Source organism: Haliotis rubra, unplaced genomic scaffold, assembly GCF_003918875.1.
Source record: "Haliotis rubra isolate DU_JTF1 unplaced genomic scaffold, ASM391887v1 Scf293, whole genome shotgun sequence".
Classification (NCBI taxonomy): Eukaryota; Metazoa; Mollusca; class Gastropoda; order Lepetellida; family Haliotidae; genus Haliotis; species Haliotis rubra.
The window spans coordinates 692,240-716,795 of record NW_025766961.1 but is presented as its reverse complement, the minus strand read 5'-3'; the positions used below and the strand labels follow the sequence as shown (position 1 = coordinate 716,795).

Here is a 24,556-nt window from a genome sequence, read left to right as displayed (position 1 = left end):
ATTGGGTTGCCACTTTTTACTGAACCTTGGGGCTGTATGGGGATTTCTTGCAAGGATTCGGTTTCTCCTGCACGCAATTAAACAATTGATGCTTACATCAATCTACTGCCCATTAAACACCTACAAACACCTGTTTACCTACATTTGAAACATTGCATGAATATATGCAATGAAAGCATGGCTGATCAAGGACAGAAGTCTGGGGCTAGTTTTACTCCTGGCCGTTTTAGAATATAACCCGTAAACATGTGCGTAAAGATCGGCAGCGCATAAAGAAGAAGGATCTGGTTTAACACATGTGTCCGGAAAAGGGGGAATTGCACGTTGCACCACACGGAGAAACACATAGTAGTCATTTGCAAGAACGTCATATCCAGTGGAGTCGTAGTAAGGTAGTTTTTTTTTGTGTCGCCAGTTTTAAAAAAAGGATTTGTTAGAGCGTATTTGCTCCACTGTAATGAAGTGTATAGTAGCTGTATACTACATTGGAGCCCTATTTGGTAAGAGTTCCTCACGTTCCCCCATCCCAAATAATATGTATAAATATTCTAGAATTATAAACGAAACTTAACGCAACAATTACTAGAGAACACACAAAATGATTAAAATTCCAAAATCTAAGTTAGGGCTAGGTTAAGGGTTAGGGTTAGGTTTAGAGTTTTGTTTAGAGTTGGGGGGAACGGAAGGAACTCGTTCCCTCATGTCACTCTGGCAACAAAAAATGTTTGGAGGAAGCAGATTGGCTAAGTAAGATATGTGGAAACATCACAGGTCACATTTTAGTCTGTGTAAGGCTGAATGTGTACTGCACTACTGTATATATTAGGCGTGTCAAACAGATACACAATATACGACAGTACAGATTGAGTACGGTGGAAATATACAGAGGTGAGCTGATATCCAGATACCTTTAAAAACCTTTCCCTGTAGTGTGAGGCTGCTTACTGTTCAAATGCTTTAGAGTGACTAAATTAGCAGGCCAACCACTGAGTTTAAACTGTGATAATTACATAAGCTGGACAAAAGACTGAGGCAGGTCAGGGCTTTGGCTATTGTAAGGTTGGTGTTTATGCATTGATTGATATCCTTTGCTGGAGCATGCTTCAGCTGTATTGTAAGATAGGGCAACCACATCTAAGTATGCTAACATAACCATATTTAAAGGTGTGTATTATGTACATAAAAACAGAAAGATTTTCAACTAGCAGTACCAACTAAGATAAAAAATAACACTGTAACATAAACATACTACACTGCCACACTACTGTTACTAGTCTTTTGTATAATGCAGTCAAATGCATCTAATACAACAGTATAACAGTTATGAACAAGAAAACGACACAATGCAAAATGGACTTGTTCTAGGTTACATATCTCTAATCTGATTTTGGCTAGGGTCCTGTTACACAGAAACATATCTAGGGTATACCCGTGCCGACAATGAACTGCCGACAACAAATTCAGCCTAAGTAAGTTCTGTTGAAATGCAAAACTTTCTCTGAATATAAAGATGTTAATGCATCAAACATATCCCCCTGCCGTGATATTGCCGGAATATTGCTAAAAGCGGCGTAAAACTAAACTCACTCACTCAAACATATCCTTTAAGTTTAGACTGCTTTTAACTGGCAGGGCCCAGTGAGACCAAAATCTCAAATTTGAGACACTATCCAGTTGTTTCTATGTAAATATTATACTATTCTATAGATACAAACATATTTCATGATACTTCTGAGATGTTCAGGTTGCTGTTGACCGCCCAGGCCAAGCTGGATCGATCACTTGTGTAACAGAGACATATGTTTAAAATGTAGAGGAGAAAGGGCTTCATTATATGGTACCATTTATCTTTAAGTGCAATATATTGTGACATGCTCAAGTAGTTTACAGATAGATACAGTGCTGCAGATGTTATTTTGTTTAATGAAACATCTATGCAGGGAAAGAAACCTTTCAAAATTTCCCACTAGACCACAGGACCAGTGAGTGGACAATAATTAGAAGATAAATAGTTTGGCTTGTTCAATTTCCGGGATTCATTGGAATTCAACATAACTGATCAACTGAGGGCGTTAAACGCTAACCTTTGCCTATGTTGAATTCCGATGAATCCCGGAAATTGAACAAACCAAACTATTTATCGATATTGTAAACCAATTTGTAGTGAGAAGCCTTTTTCCAAGGAGCTCTTTGAATGTAGCACGATCGTGTGTCGCAATGCGGTTAGCCTCTCGTGGTCAAGTTCGCTGTCGCCCCAGATACGAGAAACGACAAAAGAAGGGTTACGCTATTATCTAATGAGGGAGATAGGTTACGTCATGTTCGAAATGAATAACTATTAACTGTCATATATACTGAAAGGCAAAAGAAACGTCGTAATATTAGAGGTGACATTTGAGTATCAATGGAGTATTTGAACCTATTTTTTTAAATATACTCCAGAAGTCAAGTTTGAGGAAACATGAATCGTGGTCGTATAGCCTGCATTGCCCAATAAAGTATTGTTTGAGATTGAAGTTAGAAATGTTTTTGTTTTTTGGAGAGGGAAAAGTTCCCACAAACACAACACTGAAATTGAGATGCACGTGCATCATAAATGCATTCAGGCATAAATTGCCGGCTTGGATGGCAAACGTTCACTTGTTTTCTGAACACAGCAGCTATGACTAGGTTATCGAGAGATCAACCACAACAAGCTATTGGACGTCTGCACGCTGGTCAACATGCTCGAGTCATTGCTAATGACTTCAGTTGCAGTGTACGAACGATAGAACGTCATAGAGTGCGATACAACGCCACCAACAGCACTGATGACCGCCCACGTAGTGGTCAACCCCCGTAACAACACGCCGCCAGGACCATCATATCGCCCATCAACACGCAAGACCTATTCACAAGGGCCAGAGAAACAGCTTGGGTGACCATAGGAAACCACCAGCGATCAGTCAGTGACCTACCATTCGGCGACGTCTCCAAGCCAGGAACCTGTTTTGTTGATGTCCTGCCAGGAGACCCATATTCACCCAACGTCACCGCCAGGAACGTATCCAAGTGGACACAACAGCGGCAAAACTGTCGTGGGGGACAATGGAGAGGGGTTATCTTCTCTGATGAAAGTCGGTACTGCATTTCAGTGGCATATTATTTTTAAAAAATGGGTTCAAATGTTCCATTGATACTTAAATGTCATTTCCAATATTACAACATTTCTTTTGCCTTTCAGTATATAATACACAAAACAAAATGTATTCAGTCATTTTTAAAATTAAACTTGATGAGTAACATTACAATCTCAATTACTGCAATACCACTGGAATGGCAATGACAATGAAAGAATTCCATTTTATGCTACCTTCTCCACCTCATGTAATCTTATGTAGACTGGTCCAATCAAGGATGACCACAAGGATTTGATGGTGTAAAGTTAGGCCTACTATCGTTTAACGAAGCTGACATTTATGGTAGAATTGTGTATGCCCTGAAACATTCCCATCACGGATACAATTAAAGAACTTTGCAAGTGTGAAAAGGGCCAAGATGAGAATCGACGCATTGGCGATCAGACCCCTGCAAAATGGCCAAGTACGACCTCTTCTGTACACTGTTGGATTCAGTGCAGTATTATTTTAAACTTTCAACTCGATTCCGGCATGGGATAGCTGTTGTGACGGCTGTTGTGCAAAGGCAGTGATTTGTGTATGTGTGTGGCAACTTGGCATTCTTGGAGATGTTTTTCATCATTTGTGACAGTGAATTTTTGCCAACGCACCGTGACTGAAGTGAGGTGTACCCAACAGAATCGCGGATATCGACGACAGATTTCGGATGTTGAAAGAAAGATTCATTATTGGGATTCATGTGGGATTTGTACGATTTGAAGGATGAAACCGGACACAAAAGGTAAGATTTCAACATTTTTAATTGTTTTGAGATGCTTGGTCTTGTGTCAGTGGGATTTCCTAGACTGCATTAGTAGCCTTTTCATAATTACCGATTAGTATTTATTTTTTGCTATTTTAGTATATCATGATATTATCATTCAGTGTTAGATCAGATGTAACTCTTGTTGAAAGCTGTTTTTGAGAAATAATAACTATATTTGCTTTTATACCTTTGATAATTCTGTTTAGAAGCCGGGTGACAGTCTAGCGAAAGGGAGGTAACTAACATGTAACTTCCTTTTGGTTTGTTTACAAAGTGTTAAATGTTGCATACCTCTGAAGAAAATTGTATTTCTCTTAGTTGCTTTCGATAATGACCCATCAGTTATTTCCCTCAGGCCATTCTCGTCAACCTTAGCAAAGCGGGACTGTGGAGGGACGCTTGGTGAACAAGATGGAGCTGGGTCAGCGTTAGTGCTGGAATTTCGAAGTGGAAACGTCCGGAGTGCTGGGATTGGTGTATTTTGGAAGATCAATATGTAGAAACAAGTATCATTAACTTATTCTTTGGCTGAATAATAATCTTTAAACTTGGAATATTGTACCAAATTAAAAACATGAATGCTTGAAATTTGCGGAGCAGTTCATTTGTGAATAAACATCATTGAAGGATATTATTTTATGGCTCTTCAATCATTTTACTATTATCTGATCACATATGATTATGTGCCATGTGATTGTATACACTATCATCTTTGAATAATTCTTCCAAGAATTTGTCGTCTTCAAAGATTGTATCAAAATCCCAGAGAAAGAATTTGAGGTGGTAATGTTCCTCAATTATGCAAATTCATGCAGCAAAAATAGTACGGTATTAGTGCCAACGTATTAATGTGCGGTTATTAGGCCATCATTTTCAGGTATGTCGAACAATATTCGACAAGGGTAATTAACCAATCAGATTGCGGAAAGCACTCACTATTGGTTTACAATTAGCATTGATTAGTGGTCCTGTCAGAACTTCACTGGTCCAAAATAACATTCATAAATTTAATTAACTATCAATACTGAATTCACTGGCCACCAGGACCACTGGAAACTTATCATTTAGTGGTCCTGATGAATCTTAACTATCCAGGCACCACAGGACCAGTGTAACTTTCGCACACTGTCTGTGATGTTTAGCATGATTTTGACAGTTGGACAGTATGAACAGTATGTAAAGAGTGTAGGAAAAAGGGCTTCACACTAAGTTTTTGTGAAAAACAGTAAGTTTAGTCATAATGTGGTCTTTATGTAGATTTGCTGAAATATTTATGATGTTTTAGTTGCTTTAATCTTTTAATGACACTTGAGATTGAAATACTATTGAAAAGGGAAGTGTCGGGAAGACATCGTCACTTTTATCAGTGTATACGCTATAAATATGTTGGTTAGTGGCCTTCTAAAGTGGTATTTGCTAAGATATTGTATTGTGTATAGATGGAAATGCTTTGGTGGATAAATGGAAATTTCAGGTGATTAACATGCAATAGCATAATGTTATGCATTTCCTGTTTTGACCCGTGATCGATACTGATGAACTTGACCTTCAGTATTTAATCAGCCTTACTTTGTGCACACGTGGACGTGATGTAATTATGATTTTGTCACTAATGTCGCAAACATGATCATGTAACATAAAGAAGTTATTTATAGTGTATAAACATGAGTACCCAGTACTTTAACACAATAACTCCGGAAGTAGAATTCTCTTTAGAATTGGAAAAATATGAAAAAACTTTCTGAGTCATTCAAAAGTCCATAAACAGTTGAAGTTCTTGAAACATTAGAGATTCAGTTTATCAGGTGGTCTGGAGACTCTTGCAGAGCGTATAAGTTCTGTAACCTCATGCGAAACGTCTTGGCTCTTTGCATGATTAGGTGGTGTGGACCCTGAGGAGGCTGTTGCACTGAAAGCCTCCACCGGCAGTGCTGTATGGGACAGAAACTCGGGTGCTGGGTTGTCAATACTTTGCCGTCCTGATCTGGTCAATGTGACGTCTAATGACTTTTGTCACCCGCTTCAGTGGTATAATTTTGTGCACCATCTTCAGACAATACTGTCCCGCACACCCACCTATCACCTATGGCATTATAGTTTCTTGCCCAGACCTTTTGCCCCACATCTAATTTTCTTGATGCCTCGACTGTTTGGAAGACTTGTTTTCCGGTGACTGTTTATATTAAATCTGGGTTCAACAGGTACAGTCTAGTTGTAATGTCATGCCCAAGAAACAGTTTGGTAGGTATTTCTCCTGTTGTACAGTGTGGAGTAGACTTGTACATCAATAGGAACTGTTCACATTTCTTCTGTACTGTACTTGAATTCGGGTTGGCTGCATTCATAGCTCTTTTAAATCACACCCTGTAATATGCACCAGCGATAAGACGTTCTAGTGGCCGTTATGGTTTGCTATGTACAGAGTAACGGCTCGCTACGGCTGAAACTACTTTTTACCATGTGGTCTTGCCGCAGAAATTGTGTAAGTAAAGTAAAACGTTATGCCTTTGGGGGCAAATTTATCGTATTATGATAACATAATAGTTACCTAATGACTTTATCTAATAATCGGACCAAATGTTACATTAATTGTGTAAAAATCGATGTTATTTGGTATGTGTTGGCATCAAATGGAAATAATGTCTGGTTTTAATTGTCATAACAACATACATTTCACAAACCAATGTTATAACAGGTGACAAGTATTACGATATGTATGTGTGTAATTGGATGTGGATAATTTCAATTAAATAGTGAAGTTACAGACGAATTTCTAATTTGAGAGGCTATGGCTTGCTACACGTGGAGAGACACGTTTGCTAGTGGCAAGTTGTTTTCAATGAAACTGTTTGCTAGCATTGCTTTTGTTGATATGGTTTGCTTTTTTGGTCTTCCAGGTCCATGAAGTACAGGTGTCATGGCTCCGATGTTAAAAGTGCCCTATTTGACGAAATTATCCAAAAAATTTGTAACACCCATCCAGAAAATGAACCAAAAATTAGAGCAGAATGTTTGTCGCCAGTGACTCGCCACTGATGGGCAAATTGCAATATGTGACCAAAAATTTCAAAATGTGCCCATAAAAGTTCGCGATAACGGATAAAAGGTACTTCCGTCACCTGATAATGAGCACATCACACTGCATGCATATGAAAGTGAGACATTCTAAGATGAATCCAGTGCGGAGCCAGAAACAAGTACAACTGGTGGTACAGAATCACAAATAAGTACGGTCTTTTCTAGTAAAGAAATTAGTGATGATGAAAGTCACGAAGCTTTTGGAGAAGGTGGCAAACTTAGTAGTGACACCTCAGACTCACAAAATGAGAGTATTGACAAAGATATTGAAAATTATTACCATCAGTTGTAGATAGTTTTAGAGAAGTTGGTAGATATTTAGAATGGAAACGTTTCTGTCGATTGTTAGCCGACTGTACATTCCCAACAGAAAACAGCGCCTTCCATTTTTTCATGGATGTTATCAAACTACAATGAATCTGCTGTTCAGCAAAGAGGTCATTGCTTTTTGGAAAACAGGTTACAGACTGTTTCATGGTCAGTTAATCCGATTTATGTCTGGATTTAAAAACCTATTGTCAGGTTCAGTTTGGGAGATTCCACACTGGGAGATTATGATCCATCTTCTTCAAGTATCAACCTTGATGTCCCAAGTTTGAATATTAGAATTCAAATAATTGTGAAACAATTCCTCATGACATAAAACCAGGCATCAGATCTCAATTTCTTTCTATTTTGAAGTTAAATCAGCTCTGAAATGGAGTTTTACAAACTGCAGTAATTGTTAATGTGTTGATTTCACTATTGTTGTGACCATTAGCAACCGGTAACAGACACCATAGCAAACCGTATTTACGCACATGGCTTACCATTACGACCGTAGCATCAAATCTATAAAATGTTGTGAATATTATGTCATATCAGCCTTTCCTGACATATTACGGTCAATACAGTTAACAATCATGTTATGGTAATGCTTCTTGAAAATAAACATATTAGTTGAATTTCTCTAACGACAAATTTAGATAGTAATAAAAAAATGAAATCGAAAGCGTCAACACTGTTCAGAATCAAAGGGTCATAAATTCGTAAATTTACATTTAAAACAATTCCTTTCAACACAGTCTCATTTTCAGATACTTCATCTAAATACTCAGTATAATGTGTCTGAGTTGGGTATTCATGCTTAACTGTGCTCATCTGTTAAGGTATTTAACATGCTCATCTGAATTACTTCAGGCCATTTTGAATAGGCACCAACAATAAGGAACATATTGTTCAGGTGAGAACCTGCAAAATCCAAATTAATTCTTCTCCACAGTGCCAGGACCAAGGGTGTGTAGCAGCAGCTTTTGGCATTTTTTGAATTTGTTGACAGGATCTACATGATCTCACCAAATTTTCAGTAGCCATCAATGCCAGTAGTGGTGGGAATCGGTCGTGATTTCATAATCGATCATCGGTTACAATTTGATTGGCCCTACCGATCAATCGTTTGTTATTGTCTCAGACTTCTAAAGGTAAGCAAGTACAGTTCAGAGATAGATGGTTGAACATGTAGAGGAACACAAAAAAAAGAAATGTTTTTTGTTCTTTTAAGGTATATAATTTATCATCAACAGCATCAATTACCAACCATTCAATAAACAACAGATCTTGTCAGATGTCATATAAACACTACATGACTAAATGCCGGTGACTGACTAGAAAAGTGAATCAAAAACATTCAACCGTGGGGAATGAAACCACCACTCAAACTTTTGCATCTGGGTACTACTGTTCTACTATGACTATTTATTTAGATACGTAAATATGGATGCGTAATAAAGGCGTTATTCTCCAAGGGAAAAGCACAAGGAGTGACTGCTCGCTTTACCTCGAAGATAGAGTTTTACGTATTTAAACTCATTAAAGTCCTTTCAAAGAAAGGTAATTCCTTATCGTAGATTAGCCCGAATTATGAAGACCAAAAAAGGCAGCCTGTAGAAGAGTCAGCTTATCTACAGGTAACACTTTCGTCAAACCTTTTTTCTGGAAATAGTATCATTTTGCACAAGTATAAAGAAAAAACGACTTTGTCAGTGAAGACGTCATATTTGCAATTAAACATCACTAGACAAGATTATTTACCTTGTCAGTTCTAATTTGTTTTTGCTGGGCATTGTATTATATGCATGGATTAAAATTATCGTGTGTATTTGTCTCGTAGCCAGAAATAGCAATCAGCTTTGCACACGTTTCCCCGGCAATATAATATCTAAAACTATTATTTTACCAAGAGAAATATATCTTAGCATTGTGTAATTATACTTACAGGCTTTGCAATATAAATGTAAAATATGGATAATCAACACTAAGGTTATGCGGACCCTCATGAACATAAGAAGTTGTACGGGCATGGAATGAGGTGAAATAAGCATGCCATTTCACACGTTTTCACCGATGTTACTGTAAACTAGTGGTCGATGGATGACGAGTCGGTAATCAGTGATTGTTGAGAATAATGTGAAATTGGTGCTATTGCCGTTGAAGCGAAAAACGTACCCTCATGAACATGGAAAGCGGAAGTTGTACGTGCATGGAATGAGATGAAATACACATGACAGAAGCGTGCAAAAAGCACAATATTCCGTGATAATTTCTTAAACAACTTTTTCCACAATCAATAATGAAATGTCAAATTTCAGATCCTGTTGGGTACAGAGGTTCCAGGACCATGTGTCATATTTATGTTTTGTGCACTTATCCCAATTTGGAGTTACTTAATCATTTGTTGTTCTCATTTGAACCCAAACGGACTATAGCTTGTATTGAAAGGAAAAATGTGTTGCACTTTTTCTGAAAACGTTCTTTTCTTCTGATGCACATCTTGATCATTCTTTATAAATCATTTGGTTCTTCTTATTGTTCACAGATTGAATCATGCCACCTAAGAAGAAGGAAGAAGTGAAACCTGCACCTCTTATTGGTAGAGTTGGTACAAACCTGAAAATTGGTATTGTTGGACTTCCGAATGTCGGGTTAGTATATATAACGTACCATTATTATCCCCCGCCGCGCGTTTAGCACGAAGCGGGGGATATAGTATTAGGCTCCGTCTGTCCGTCCGTCCGTACGTACGTACGAATTGGAATATCTTAAGAACCGTTCACTGGATTTCTTCATATTCAATACCAAGCTTTATCTAGGGAAGGCGCAGGGCCCAGTCAATTTTGGTGACCTTCACTTAATTTTCAAGGTCATGGTGACACTTTGAAGATTTCAGCATGTAAACCTGCATGTTAAGATATCTCAAGAACCATTCACTGGAGTTTCTTCATATTTAACACCAAGTTTTATCTAGGGAAGGCGCAGGGCCCAGTCAATTTTGGTGACCTTCACTTAATTTTCAATGTCACAGAGACACTTTGAAGATTTCAGCATATTAACCTACATGTTATGCTTGTCAGCGAGATACTTCAAGAACATTCACTGGAGTTTCTTCATATTTGATATCAAGCTTCATCTAGGGAAGGCGCAGGGCCCAGTCAATTTTGGTGACCTTCACTTAATTTTCAAGGTCACAGAGACACTTTGAAGATTTTAGCATGTTACATTGCATGCTAAGATAGTCAGCAAGATATCGCAAAAAATGAACTGGATTTTCTTCATATTTGACACCAAGCTTCATCTAGGGAAGGCCCAGGGCCCAGTCAATTTTGGTGAGCTTCACATAATTTTTAGGGTCACGACGACACTTTGAAGATTTCAGCATGTTAACCTGAATTGTCAGCAAGATATTTTAAGAACGGTTCACTGGATTTTCTTCATAGACTTTTAAGACTTCTCTTGAATGTTTTTCAATAAGCAATTTCTTTAGTACTAGTTTTTCTTATTTCATACACTATGACATTCATGTCAAGGTCAAAGTCAGTCTTGAAAATATGTGTGTGTTGGAACAACTAAAGCCAGATATAAAAATATGTGTGTGTTTGAACAACTAAAGCCAGATATCAAGAGAGGTTGATTAGTCATGTTTTTGTTGACATTTAACTTCATCTTAAACTTTCATTACTTTATAAGTTTGATTTGATAATTTGCGGCGGGGGATTATGTCACCTTAGTGACAATGCTTGTTCAATGCAAGTTTTTGAAACTAAGGGTTTATCTTCACTTAGCAGGCACCCTGTAGGACTTAACATTGTTGTGACAGTTTTACACATAAGATATGGGTTTCAGTGGACCGTATGTTACTGTAGATAAGCAGAATTTTGAGGACCAAAATAATGCAGTCTTTTGAAGGGGAGTCGGATTATCTACAGGTTCCACTTTTGTCAAACTTTTTTCTGGTGGTAAGAAAACAACACCGTATCGCTTCGCGTGAATGAACAAGAGAAAACTTTTTGTCAGTGAAGACGTCACATTTGCGATTGTACATCACTAGACAAGATTATGTACCTTTTCAGTCTTAATTTGTGTTTGCTGGGCATTGTATTATATGCAGGAATTAAGATTACTGTGTGTATTTGTCCCGTACACAGCCAGAATTAGCAATCAGCTGTGCACACGTTTCCCCACGATCTACTGGTGATTTAGTTAAAACATATCCAATAATGTAACGAAATGAATTCTGAGTCAGTGATCAGAAAGATAAGTTACATACAAATGTACAAAAGCATGAGAATGGAGAACATGAATGGTTATTCAACAAAGAAATTGATAGTGGTACGAAAGACAACATGTTGATGATATGTGTTCCTGTTACTTTCCACCCCAATGACATTGTTCTCTTTTCCTGCAATGGCATTTGTGATGTTACTTTTCATAAGGATGTCACTTCAGGTCTGTATAACATCCAAGTGTAATGCACTTCCAGTTCAGTCACGTGTAGCGATACTATGCCGTTTTCTTACCACTCAGAAAAGGGACTTTAATGAAAGTGTAACCTTTAGTTGAGCCAGCTCCTTGCTACAGCCTGCTTTTCTGGTCCTCAAAATTTGGTTTATCTTAGGTCATATACGTCAGGTGGCATCTAGATGAATCCAAGGTGAATCAAAGGTGGTTTCTTGATTAGAAGTGTCCCGAAATGATGCAGTCTGGGAGATCACTTCTTTGAGGAGAGTCTTCTGTTTTTCAATTTTTCCCCAGTGGGAAAGGCTGTCAGAGAAAATTTTGAACTCCCAGGGTATTTATTTTGCTTTCATCCGGTTGAGTTAGCCAAGACAAGAAAGCTATAATCTAGCTGTGGAGGTCACTTACTGGAGAGATATAAAGCTTCCCATTAGAGACATCCACTAACAAATAGGATGAATGTGTCATGGTTGAGTTTGAAGACACTCAGGCAATGGGCTATGAAGTACTGACGGTACGCTTCATTCATCGGTGGCAGCACACTGCGGTACAAAGTTTGATAAACATACAGAACTTTATCCTATACTTTTGATATACTGGAAACTGGTGGTGAAGGCGGTTCTGGTCACTGCTTATCAAAGAGTATTCAGGTGGGGCTGTTGTACAAAACAACCTCAGCGCGAAGATTACTTTTTTATCATCCAAAACTGTGTTCCACAGGAGATATCGCTTGTGTGAGATCAAACGATATCTCCTAGGAGATATCGTTTTGACAGTAGACTTTGTACAATGCCCTGACAATGCTATGATGTCATGTACTTGATGACGTCACAATGTTATGACATCGCTGCACTGCAAGTCTAATGGCAGTACCATGTCCAGAGATGTACATTTTTCATTGAAAATTAATGAAGAGTGATTTTGGATGATAAATAGAATCTCACCCTCGTGTCTTCTGATATGAAATATATCAACACTCGTTGATAAAGTAAAAATATCCCCGGCAAGCCTTGGATATTTGTAACTTTATCAACTCGTGTTGATATAATTGATATCAGAAGACACTTGGGTGAGATTCTCTATATCTTAAGCTTTAACCTTAGGCTTTTGTTCATATTAACATCCTGTTGCTTGAATCTACCTTGTGTTAAGTAGCCTTAGTCAAGGTGAAAATGTATTGTTGGTCCGACCCGACCTTAGTGTGGCTAAGGATGACGTTTTAAGTAATTTTCAACATGGAACATTCTTGTTGATGTGTGTGAGGAAACTGGTAGAAGTGTTAATTGGTGTATGTTTTGAAATGTAAAAATCAGATAACTCAGAGGATTGAATTTAAAAATAACATCTTAGTTATCACTGATAACTGATTTTCATCAAATCACCAATGGTAATTCTGAAATGTTGCCAATAAACCTAAATGATTGGGATGTTTGGGAAAATACATGACCATGAACGTCGAAGTGAGGTTCCGGCCATATTGGATAATGTTTACAAACTCACGTTTCGTGAGACGCCTATTACCCGTGAGACGCCTATTACATCACAAATATTTCACACTCAGTTGTGACACATACACCACTGATTTCCTCATACATTTAAGAATCAAATAACAAATGGACTTTGTCACCAAAACCCTGTGTTTAGATGAAATCAAACGAAATATGTTGGATGTGAAAACGAAATGCTGCGCTTGTTGGAAATATAACCAAAGAAAAATTCAGTATTAGCACTGTGTAGCATTTTCTATGAATTTCTTTTGTCTCTTTGTTTGCATGCATTAAGTCAATGCCTTTAGAATATGCATGGGAAGAGTACCGTATCAAGAAATAGGAAATTAAAGGTAGATACAATACAGTGATTTGATAAATTTTTTCTTGTCCTGACTCATGATCTTTTGCTTATCTCCCTTTCGCTTGCAAATGGTAGTGGAACACTTGAATCCCTTGAAGTTTCCGAAGCAGACGTAAAAATACACTCACCCACGAGTTACCTCCCTTTTGCCCTTTCCAGCGCAAACGGTCATGTGACCAGCTTTACTTGTCACTCTCTCTCTTTTTGCCCCAAGCGGATGGTTGGGCGAGCACTGGAGTCCCGTATACGGCATAATATCTTTTTTATTTAGGTCCTATTCTTCAAAATTATGCTGTGTATGGATTTGGCTATAACTACTTTGTATTATATGTAAAAAAATTGTAAAAATTATTTGTATTTGTGTCATAATTTCATCATGATGTAACTTGTTTACATTTCATGAAATCTTGCAGTGTTTGCAGGCACAGGTTCTCCGTGGCTGATCCTCACCCCCAGTGCCCTTCGTGCATCAAACCATGTTCTTCCAGCTTGCGCTGTACTTATTGTGTTGATTTATCAAATCTACAATTTAAACAATATTTGGCTTATATCTATAGACGTGCCATGGATTGGGTGAGGAAGTCATCACAAGTCACGGCTGATAAAACAGGACATCAGCCTGCAAACTGTATGTTGCTTGCTACTACTAAAATTCATAATACTGGTGCTATGTTGAGTACGTTGCAGGGGCAGTCGTCTGGTACGAGGGCCAAGAAGAGATCGGCTACAACGCAGTTGACTCCAACTTAAAGTAAGAAATATGTCGTCTTCTACGTCGCAGAAGAAAGCATCTGTTACCAGATCAGAGGGTAAATCTACGTGGCCTAGTAAGTCAACGCATCAGAAATCCTTCAATGAAGAGATTTTACCTCCACATGAAGTAGACGTTTTTGATGATACCCGTCACTTCTACCCGAAGTACCTATGAGATTGGCGACTCAACTTCCATGACTACTAGATCGTCTCCTGCAACTACCACAGCAGGCCAGCTGTTTGATGAACTACCACCAACTTCTCAAAGGAGTGAAGTCGAGACACACAACTCATCAGCGTTTGCGAACGCTACATCTACACCGCAGCAGCTTCAATGAACGCAGAACTTTGATCCGGGTGAATTTATGAGGCAATTCACCAACCAGATGATGGCCATGATGGAACTTAGGTTCGAGCAAGAGGCGAAGCCTCTCATCTGCTGACAACGTGCGCATACCTACGGACCTGCGCGAACCCACGGACGTGAGTGAACCTACTCCTCATAGAACTACGTTGGTGAACGTACACCTTTGCGAAGGTCTCCACAGTCTGAAGACTCTGTCATCTTGGAGGAGGATAGAAGACATGAGATGCCTACTCTCCGTTCTACATCTGCGAACCCTCAACATTCGAGAACATCGAAGGATCCATCTCCTAAACCTAGCCGCTCTAGATCGAGATCTCATATCTCTCACAGACGTTCGCGAAGTCACTCATCACGAGACAGAGGTTCGCAAAGAGAAGGCTCACATCGCAGAGGTTTGCGAAGAGAAATATCCAGTGACAGAGGTTCGCAAAGAGAAGGCTCACGTCACAGAGGTTCGCGAAGAGATGAATCCATAGATAGAGGTTTGCGAAGAGAGGACTCTCAAGATAGATGTTCTCGAAGAAAGGATTCTTCAGACAGAGGTTCGCGAAGGGATGATGGAGGTTCGAGAAGGGATACAGGTTCGCAGATGGATGATCCGCGGAGGCCTAGTTCTACTAATCAGGAGATACTGGATGAACAAGCAGACTTCGTCTTCCCAGACTCAGAGGTTACAGCTTGGATAGCCAACGCGTTGAATTTGGAGTCTCCTTCTAAAGATAAAGATGACGTCTACACTTATATGATGATTAATGACGACTTTGACTTGGTCACTATCCCTCCAATTGAACCTATATCCAAGGTACCCTCCAACTTACGCACAGCTCCGTGAAAGCAACAAAGTTCCAGAGGCAGCATCTGCCATCCTTCAATGTGAAGAGGTTACATCATATGGATCCATTTATGAAGGCACCTGAATGGGATGATAACATGAAGTTAGTCAACAAAGTGGAAGATAAAATGTTATCTCAACCTGATATTGTTACAAGGAGATCCTTCTTCGGGTTGGCCAGATCCAGAGCTATCAATGAAACATTGATTAATAAATTCCAGAACCCAAGTTCGGAAGAGGATAGAATGATATATTTGGCTGTGATAACGCAGAAGAAGGACCAATACTTTTTATCGGACCATCTGGCATCTATATCTGCAGGTCTCACTTTGCTACGCAGACAAGGTCTACTGGTATCCTGTTCATGGAGTGACAGATTCACCCAACCGCTGCTTAGAGCTCCATGGGAGAGGCGCCTACTATCTTTGGAGGACAAATAGACGATGCAGCTAAGGATGCTACTCACGATTCAAGAGAAGTCATGATGATAAAATGTATAGATACTCTGGCCAACGTCATTCGTCATACTTCTCAAAAGTATAACAGCAAGTCCAAATATTCCAGCATACAGAAGGCTAAGGAGAAGAAGTACTCCAGCTTCAGAGGCGGGAAAGGTTCCTTTCGTCGCCCATCCAGAAATTACAAAGGAAACTCAGGGAGAGGCCGCGCTCTCAGAGGATCCAGAGGAACTAGACGTTGATATTGGGGTTCGGAATGACTGGAGTCTTCCACCCCCAGCCGTTCCTGTAAAGCCATCAACAGTGGGTGGACGTCTACAATTTTTTTAGTACCCAAGAAGAACTCCAAGGAGAAGTTCAGACTGATTTACAACATGCGCAAATTCAACGAAGACTATCTACTGAAACCAGACAGGTTCAGAATGATCCACTTACCTCAACTCAGACTACTCGCGTATCTACACATCCCTATACATCCGGAATCAAGAAAGTATCTGAGGGCAGCACTTCAAATGGAACGTCCTACAGTTTGGAAATTTCTTTGGCCCCGTGGCTATTCACACGAGTAACCAAGCCTATAGTCGCATATCTACATCATCAAGGTCTACGCAATGCCTTCTACTTGGACGACGCCATTCAGGTTCACCAAAGTGCCAGTCAACTCCAACTACAGCTGAACTTCACGAGCAAGTTGCTCACTCTACTAGCATGGCTGGTGAACCTTATGAAGTTCTCAAATTTCTGGGGATAAGATTTATCACAACACAGAATCGTATTGTCGTCCCAGAGGATCGTTGGGTCAAGATACAAGCCATGATTCCACAAGCAGTCATCTCTCCGTTAACACTAATAACATGGCAATGTCTACTCGGTCTATTAACCTCGGCGCAGGACTTGACTCGCACAGGAAGGTTACAACTAAGCCCACTGCAACGGTTCCTGACAAAACATTTAGACACAGTCGACACACATCTCTACGTAGACGCTTCGATACAAGGCTGGGGTGCGCATCTCAACAATCAAGTTGCATCAGGGAGGTGGTCCAAAATAGAGCAGCATCTTCACATCAATCTGCTGATCAACGCGTTACAACTATGGTCGAGCTTGCTGAACAACTAAATGCTGATGGTCCACACGGACAACTCTACAGTGGCATTCTCCATAAATCGGCAAGGATCTACAAGGTCTCCAAGCTTTCTATAGCTTACATTCCAGTTGTTCGACATCACGGAGGAAGCAAACATCTGGATAAAGGCGTGTCACGTACCCGGAGCCAAGAACGTACTTGCAGATGCTCTCTGCCGACCACTGCACCCGTCACCTACGGAATGGATGCTCCATCCAGAAGCGTTCCGGCTCATAATGAGGGAAATAGGCTCCGCTTGCATCGACCTGTTTGCCACGAGGTTCAACAAACAACTACAGACGTTTGTCTCACCAGTTCCAGATCCTCAAGCCTGGGCAACAGATGTACTGAGCATATCATGGGAAGGACTAAATTTTTATGCGTTTCCACCCCCCGATATTACTACCGAAAGTACTGTTGAAGATCAAACAGACACAGGCGCTACAACTGACTTTGGTCGCGCCATACTGGCCAGCGAGAGTATGGTTCCTAGACCTAATAGAAGATCTCGGAAGTCCAACAATCAAGTTACCAGATTGGCTGAACCTACTCATACATCCGCACACCAAGCAAGTCCACGGGGAACCCAACACTGTTCCAGCTACACGTATGGACCGTATCAAAACATGTTTGAAGGGAAGAGGATGCTCCGCCAGGGCAGCCAAGGCAGTAACGCTAGCGTTACGCAGATCTACTCATAACCTGTATGATTACAAGTGGCTGAAGTTTGAGACTTATGCAAGGCGGAAAGGCTTCATTGCTATGAAAGCTACTCACCCTCAAGGGCGGAATACCTGTGTCATCTTAGACAGACTAGACATCTGAAAGGTTCGACATTATCTATATACCTCACTGCCATTAGTACAGTGATCACCATGAAAACAGGCATCAAGTTGACGAAAGTACCAGAATTACTTGCTCTGCTGAGATCTTTTAAACTGGAACACCAGCAAAAGAAGTTCAGAGCTCCGGCCTGGGATCTGAATGTAATTCTACATCATCTTACAAGTGATGCCTACGAACCTCTAGATCAGACTACCTTCGAGCTGCTAACACAGAAGACTCTGTTCCTGCTTGCGCTAGCCACGGCAGCTCGAATATCAGAGATACATGCGCTGGACTTTGGTTGAACCAGATTCGACACGGGGCAACATGCTGCAGTTCATCTAGGACTTAGATGGGACTTCATTGCCAAGAACCAACTACCTGGCCAACCAGATAGATAGTTCGACGTACCAGCGCTATCTACAATCCTCGGACCAGAGGATATAGAGCATCTATACTTTTTTTTGTGTTCGGTCAGAGCCCTGAAGATATATCTTCAAAAGACTAAAACAAGGAGATGAATATTCAAGCGCCTGTTCATCCCATTATCCACAGAGACATTAGCAGAAGTCTCGAGAGCGACAATATCGTTCTGGATGAGAGCCGTCATATTGAGAGCCTATAAAGCAGCAGGACTAGAACCTCCTAGACGTTCCAACCCACACAAAGTCAGAGCACTGGCGTCAACATAGGCTCTGCACGGAAATTGCTCTATATCAGCAATTATGGAGGGCTGCTTTTGGAAGTCGGACATGGTGTTTTCCAACCACTACCTCCGAGACATAGCCACCGAAGACGTCTCATGCATTCACCAGTTTGGGCCTATCGTTGTAGCACAGCAACTAGCGGTTCCACAAAGGCGCCAGTTGGAAAATCTCACCCTTTATCACGTTGACTTGTTGATAACTTTTACTATGAAAAGTATTAGTTTGAAAGTCCATGCGCACTGTCTAGCACAGACTAGCATGAATGATTAAAGACCCTGTACATGAAGGGGTCGCAACTCATTTATGATAAAGATCTTATCATAATCTATGGGTCGTTATAAGATATCTAGTAATAACAAGATACTAGTTTATCTGAAGCCACATGAATCAACATAATTCAACTTGTCTGAGATTGAAGTAAGACAAGAAAGTGGTCCCCCTTAGTTATAACGGAAGTCGGAAGAATAGGATCACGGAAATGCCATTTCGCAGTTCCCATGGGGGGGATATTGGATGTATCTAAGGACAGCTGATGAATCCAGGAAGTGGCCTGACCCACCACCAATCCGCAGGATTCTATAAACAAAAGATCATGAGTCAGGATAAGAAAAAATATGTAATTTTTCAAGTAAAATGAGGTCAAGCCCTCCCAACCTCCCCACTGGAAACACTTAGGATTTCACAGCGGATCCAAGTGCATGGGCAGAAAAATAAGGAGAGAGAGACAAGTAAGACTGGTCACATGACTATTTGTGCTGGAAAGGGCAAAAGGGAGGTAACTCGTGGGTGAGTGTATTTTTACGTCCACTTCGGGAACTTCAAGGGATTCAAGTGTTCCACTACCATTTGCAAGGGAAAGGGAGATAAGCAAAAGATCATGAGTCAGGATACGTATAAAATATCAATTTTACTTGAAAAATTACATTTTTGTACTATATTGTAAGTTTTCATGCAGTGTGACACCAAGACTGACGCAGAATGACAACAATACTTATTTTAATTTCTGACTACTTCCCTTATTTACGATGAAAACAATAAAAACAAATAAGAATACGCAGATAATCAGAATCTTTCTGATTACTTGCATCACATGTTTATGTACAAAAGTTCCCTCAATTAAGGAAAGGCCCCCTTGAGTAGTGTACACAATGGTGGAACGGGACCAGGTCCTTATCCATTGCTTAATTTTTCAAATCAGCCTTGTATAAGTCCCTAATCCCGTTCCACCATTGTGCATACTACTACTGAGGTGCAAGCAAAATTTGATGAAAATCGGTTGAATATTTCTGAAATATTGACTTTTAAGTGAGCATGGGGTCAGTCGGGAAAAAGGCTCGGGTCGCCTCGGGGGTGGTTGTTCCTCCGAGCGCTGTGGGTGGATGAGTCGCAGTGCGTGCGCGTATGCGTGTCTCTCTCGGCTCGGTGTACGGGTGGCTGGCTGGCTACATTAAGCAGAAAATAGGCATGTAAGACCGATAAAAATCATGATGAGAAACTATCATCACACGCTGGGTGATGTGTAGGGGATTGTGTCGCGAGGTACGATCATCAACTCCTCTCTGACGAATGCTCTCGGCGGCCCGTCTTTCAAGTAGTATAAGTTTTTGATGTCGACCAGGTCGATGTTGTACGTTTTCATGGACCATATCAGATCAGTGGCGCGTTTTCTGCTGTCTCCCTCGTATTTGCCCGGCTGGTATAAGTACCTAACACTGACACAGTCTGGTAATGTTTTCTCTGTTTTATCGCGACGTGCCGCCGCCGGTGACGATTTGACAGATTTCATAGATTTCATTTTAAAGGCTTCGACGGGTCTTTTGCCCACGAGTCTGATGACATCCACCACTCGTGGCAAGTGTACAACCCATTCTGTGTTTCTGTTTCCGGATTGTTTAATCCTGTGAGTATAAGTGCGAGAACAGGCGTTCGGCTAGGGTGCGATTGAATCTCTCAATGATGGCTTGGCTACGGTGAGCTCCCGCTATACCTCGTCTCACCTGGACTTTGTGCTTGGCCAGCAGCTGCGACATGCCTCCCATGAACTCGCGTCTGGGATCGACTTGCAATACGGCAGGCCAGTTCAAGCGACTGCATTTGTATATGTGTTCTAAGGCTTTGGCGACTTCATTCGAATCTTTGGTCGTCAACGGTTCGGCTTCCTTGTAGCGACCGACGTCGACGACGGTCAGGGCGTACTTGTAGGTTTGCGCTTCACCCTGTCGTGAGGGAGAAACAGGAGGTCGGCTTGATGAACGCGATTCAGCGTTGAAATGTCAAATGTTCTTCTCGGGATGTGCCGACTTGCCAGATGGATTTTTTTTTGAGCCAGGCTTTGGCTTTCTCCTCCGAGACTCAAGCTGCTTTGGCTGCGATGGCGTCCGCGCCTTTCCAGTACCCGTGCGGGCTGTAATAAATTATTGGATACGCGTTTGTGCCCGTACGCGTAAGTGGTGACTCCGTCGATGGCGATACATCGTTTCGTGTCCATGGGAGACAGCGAGGTCTGGTTGATTCTCAGTCCGTATATCCTGTGTCCGTCGCTTCTCAGGATGTTCATTTGGTGTTTGGACGTTTTATTCTTGAACAGGGCTTCCTTGAATCTGGCGTGTTTGATGTGTTTTTTCAGCACATGTTTTTTCACGCCCTTCGCCTTTCGGATTTCGTCGCAGTTGGCTTTCTTGATGAAATACATCTTGGGTCTCAAGCTGATGTACTCAGAGATCGGCGTGCCCGCGCATTCGTCCTTCATCTTGCCAAGCACTTTTTTGTTGACTTGACTGTGCATAGGGTGATCTTTGGGGTAGTCGCTGGTGTCGTACAGGTGCATGTGTTTCTTAATGTCCTCATACATGTCCTCGGTGTGAATTTCCATGAGTAGGGAATCCGTGTCCGTGTACAGCACTTCGCACCTGTCGCCGTACTGTTTCTTCAGCTCGTTGTAGTAGAAATCGTACATCAAGTGTTTGGATAAGTCGAGGATGCTCATCCCCACGTAAACGGGCTGGTTGAATTTGATGTGGGTTTTGTTCATGTGTAGCGCTGCCAAGTCGTCGTCGAATAGTTTGCTCCGGTTGAACACCGGGCTGGCTATAAGTTTCTCTTAGTTCTCTTGAGTTTTTCTTCCTCGCTGGATCTGACCAGCTTCACGTTGACGTGTTTTCTCAAATTATCCATCGTCTTGCCGAACACCGAGTTGTTCATGAGCTTGTACAAGGTTTTTTCGAAGCCGCTCGTGGCTTGTTTTCGCAGATTCGTGTTCAACCGAATGTAAGGCTCCATCCAAGGACTTTGATTGAACTCAAGAGCCCTGTGTATAGGCGTTTTTCGACTTTGGCTTACTGTTTCCCAGCAAGTTTTGTTGGTATTTGGACATACAATCCGGGTTCACCGTCAATCGTTCGGGAGCCAGCGGATAGCTGTTGTGCGATTCATGTAATTATCGGGGGTACTCTAAGTCCACTTCCAGCACGTAGCCTTTGTTCGAATCCTGCGCGATGCTATTCACTTCGATAATCTCGGGCGAGGGGACCCATTCGAATCCCCTGGTGGGGAGATACTGTCTCATGGCCCAGCCATACAGGTTGTTGGTGTCGAGATAGAGTGTGTGTTTGGTTGGTTTGCTGGGGTCGTGACCTTCCACGTACTTGTTGTTGGCTTTGGTGTATCGTTTGGAGGCCATCGAAATTCCGCCTCGCAAGCCTTTCTCCATGAACAGGTGCATGACATAATCCGTTAGCAGTTTCAGCTCCACACCGGTCTTTTTCAACAAGGCGTCCCAAGAGAGACCGGGGGAGGAGAAATACAACGCGGGATCCAGGCCGTACTGTTTCGAGCACGTTTTTCTGAATATCTCAAACAAGTCGGCCAACAGGAGCACCTCCGTTTTCAAGTACAGGTCGTGGTAATCGCCCAGAGTCTTGAAACCCAGTTTGTCCCACACGTTAATCGCGTGCGAGTAATCGTCTGGGGTGGTGGACGAGTCGGTCAAGTTGCTGTAAAAGCGATCAATGGGAGGCTGTCGCGTCCTGTCGAACCTGGACCAGCCGTACATGTATTCGTAGGGGTAGACTCCCTTCCTCAGCAGCAGAGGTCGAGTCTCGGCGTCGGTGTATTGATTGGTGATGTTGATGTCGTCAGAGTCGTTGGCGTTGACAACACTATCTATGATGACATCAGGAACTGAACGCTGTCTATGAATTTCAGACCGTCCAAGGAGAAGGAGATGTATTTTTCCATGTTGTTTGGGATGCACGTTATTTTGCCGTCGACCTTTGCGATGGCCTGCATGATCAAGTGGGAATCGTACCCGCGAAGGTTGTGAAACACGACGGGGGATTTTGATGGTGTTGGGATTGATTTTGAGCTTCAGGTTGCACGTGTTGTGAGCGGCGCCTCTCTACTTGCCAGTGACGTGGCAGTGATCTCTCACGGAATCCCCGCAAACACGTGAGAAATTTTTCGGCTGCGTCGGGACCTTGGCAGACCACGGGAGCGTTCGTTTTTGTGAGTGAAACTTTTGTCTGGGGACAGAGCGACGGTGTTGACGTTTTTGATGTAAGGCATGGACATTTGATGCTTGTGGTTGACGAATTTCAAGACATCGTTTTCGTCGGGCATGTTGATTCGGACGGCCGTCTGTCCCACGCCTCGGCAATCCTCCCGGTGCGATTCCAGCACGTCGGCTCGGGTGAAGCCGTGGAGGCACCGTTCGCAAAATTGTTTTTTTCCCGGCGTGCTTTGATTGATCTTACAACAGTCTGCTGAGACTTTAAATCGTTGCGTAGTGATACTTGTCTTCTTTTTCAATCAGAAATAAATTGATCCTTCACACGGTTTTATCTAGGACGGGGCTTATCCTGTGCACAATAGTTGTGTTCCCTTCGTTTCCGATGACGTTAATAGCCAGAGGGTTTTGTTTTTCCACTCGAGCGATTTGTGAGATGGGAGTAGGCATGTCTATCCCTGTAAAGTCGAGGCCTCATTCATCGATGGAGGGATAGCTGGAAAGTCTGTCTGGATGATGGGTAGCCGGATGCAAGTCGGCTATGATTGCCACCGGTAAACAGTCGTCGCCTCTGTTTTTGACGTTGACCATGGCTTGTTTTTTCTTGTAGTACGGTGGCAGGTCCAGGTACGACCCTCCTTTGAATGGCACGTAGTTTGCTATGTCCAGGTAGACCGTGTCGATCGTGCCCACGACCCAGCCCGAGCCCATGTGGGTGTAGTGTTCCAGGGATTCTCGTATTTTTGCAAACGAGGTATCGATGGACGCGTCGACGGACTCGGGCTGAGTTGCGACTTCTTGTCTGCCTCTGAAGTAGGGCTGGATGTGCTTGTAGTGCTGTCCGTCTGCTGTTTTTCCAGCGACATTTTCAGCGTGAGTTGAAATTTGAGGCTTCCCAGATTGTTCAGTTCATCCCTTTCATCCTCCAGCCTCTCAGATTCTTACCTACGGCGTGCTTGCTCGGCACGAATTCCAGTTCCAATGGTTTGTGTTCCTCCAGCAGTTCGAGTAGCTCGGCTTTCGTCGCGAGTGCATAACCTCTGAGGCCACGCTCCTTCGCTAGGAGCTTGAGTTGTTTCACCGAGGGTTGAGGAGGTTTGTCGACGCGAGGAATGTCGAGCAATTTCAACAGCTGAGGTTTCCTCAAACGAGAGTAACCGATCACTCCGCGTTTTTTGGCAATCTTTTTCAGTTCTCGGACGGTGAGCATTGTTGCTATGTTCAGATATGAAGTCAAATCTTTAATAGGGTTTTGAGTTTCGCTATGTTCAGAAGGGAAATCAAATCTCTAATAGGGTTTTTCACATGTGAAGTCAAATCTCTAATAGGAATTTCATCGCTATATTCGGCTGCGAGTCAAA

At 41.8% G+C, this 24,556-nt stretch overlaps 1 long non-coding RNA gene across 1 annotated transcript in view; it reads left to right on the top strand.

The window, feature by feature from the left end:
- The first annotated feature begins 259 nt into the window (after positions 1 to 259).
- The window catches only part of LOC124282133, a 70,985-nt gene continuing 46,688 nt past the window's right edge, over positions 260 to 24,556 (top strand). The window contains exons 1-2 of the long non-coding RNA XR_006900067.1: positions 260 to 392; positions 9,857 to 9,962. This is a non-coding gene — a long non-coding RNA (uncharacterized LOC124282133). The remainder of the gene's footprint in view (positions 393 to 9,856; positions 9,963 to 24,556) is intronic.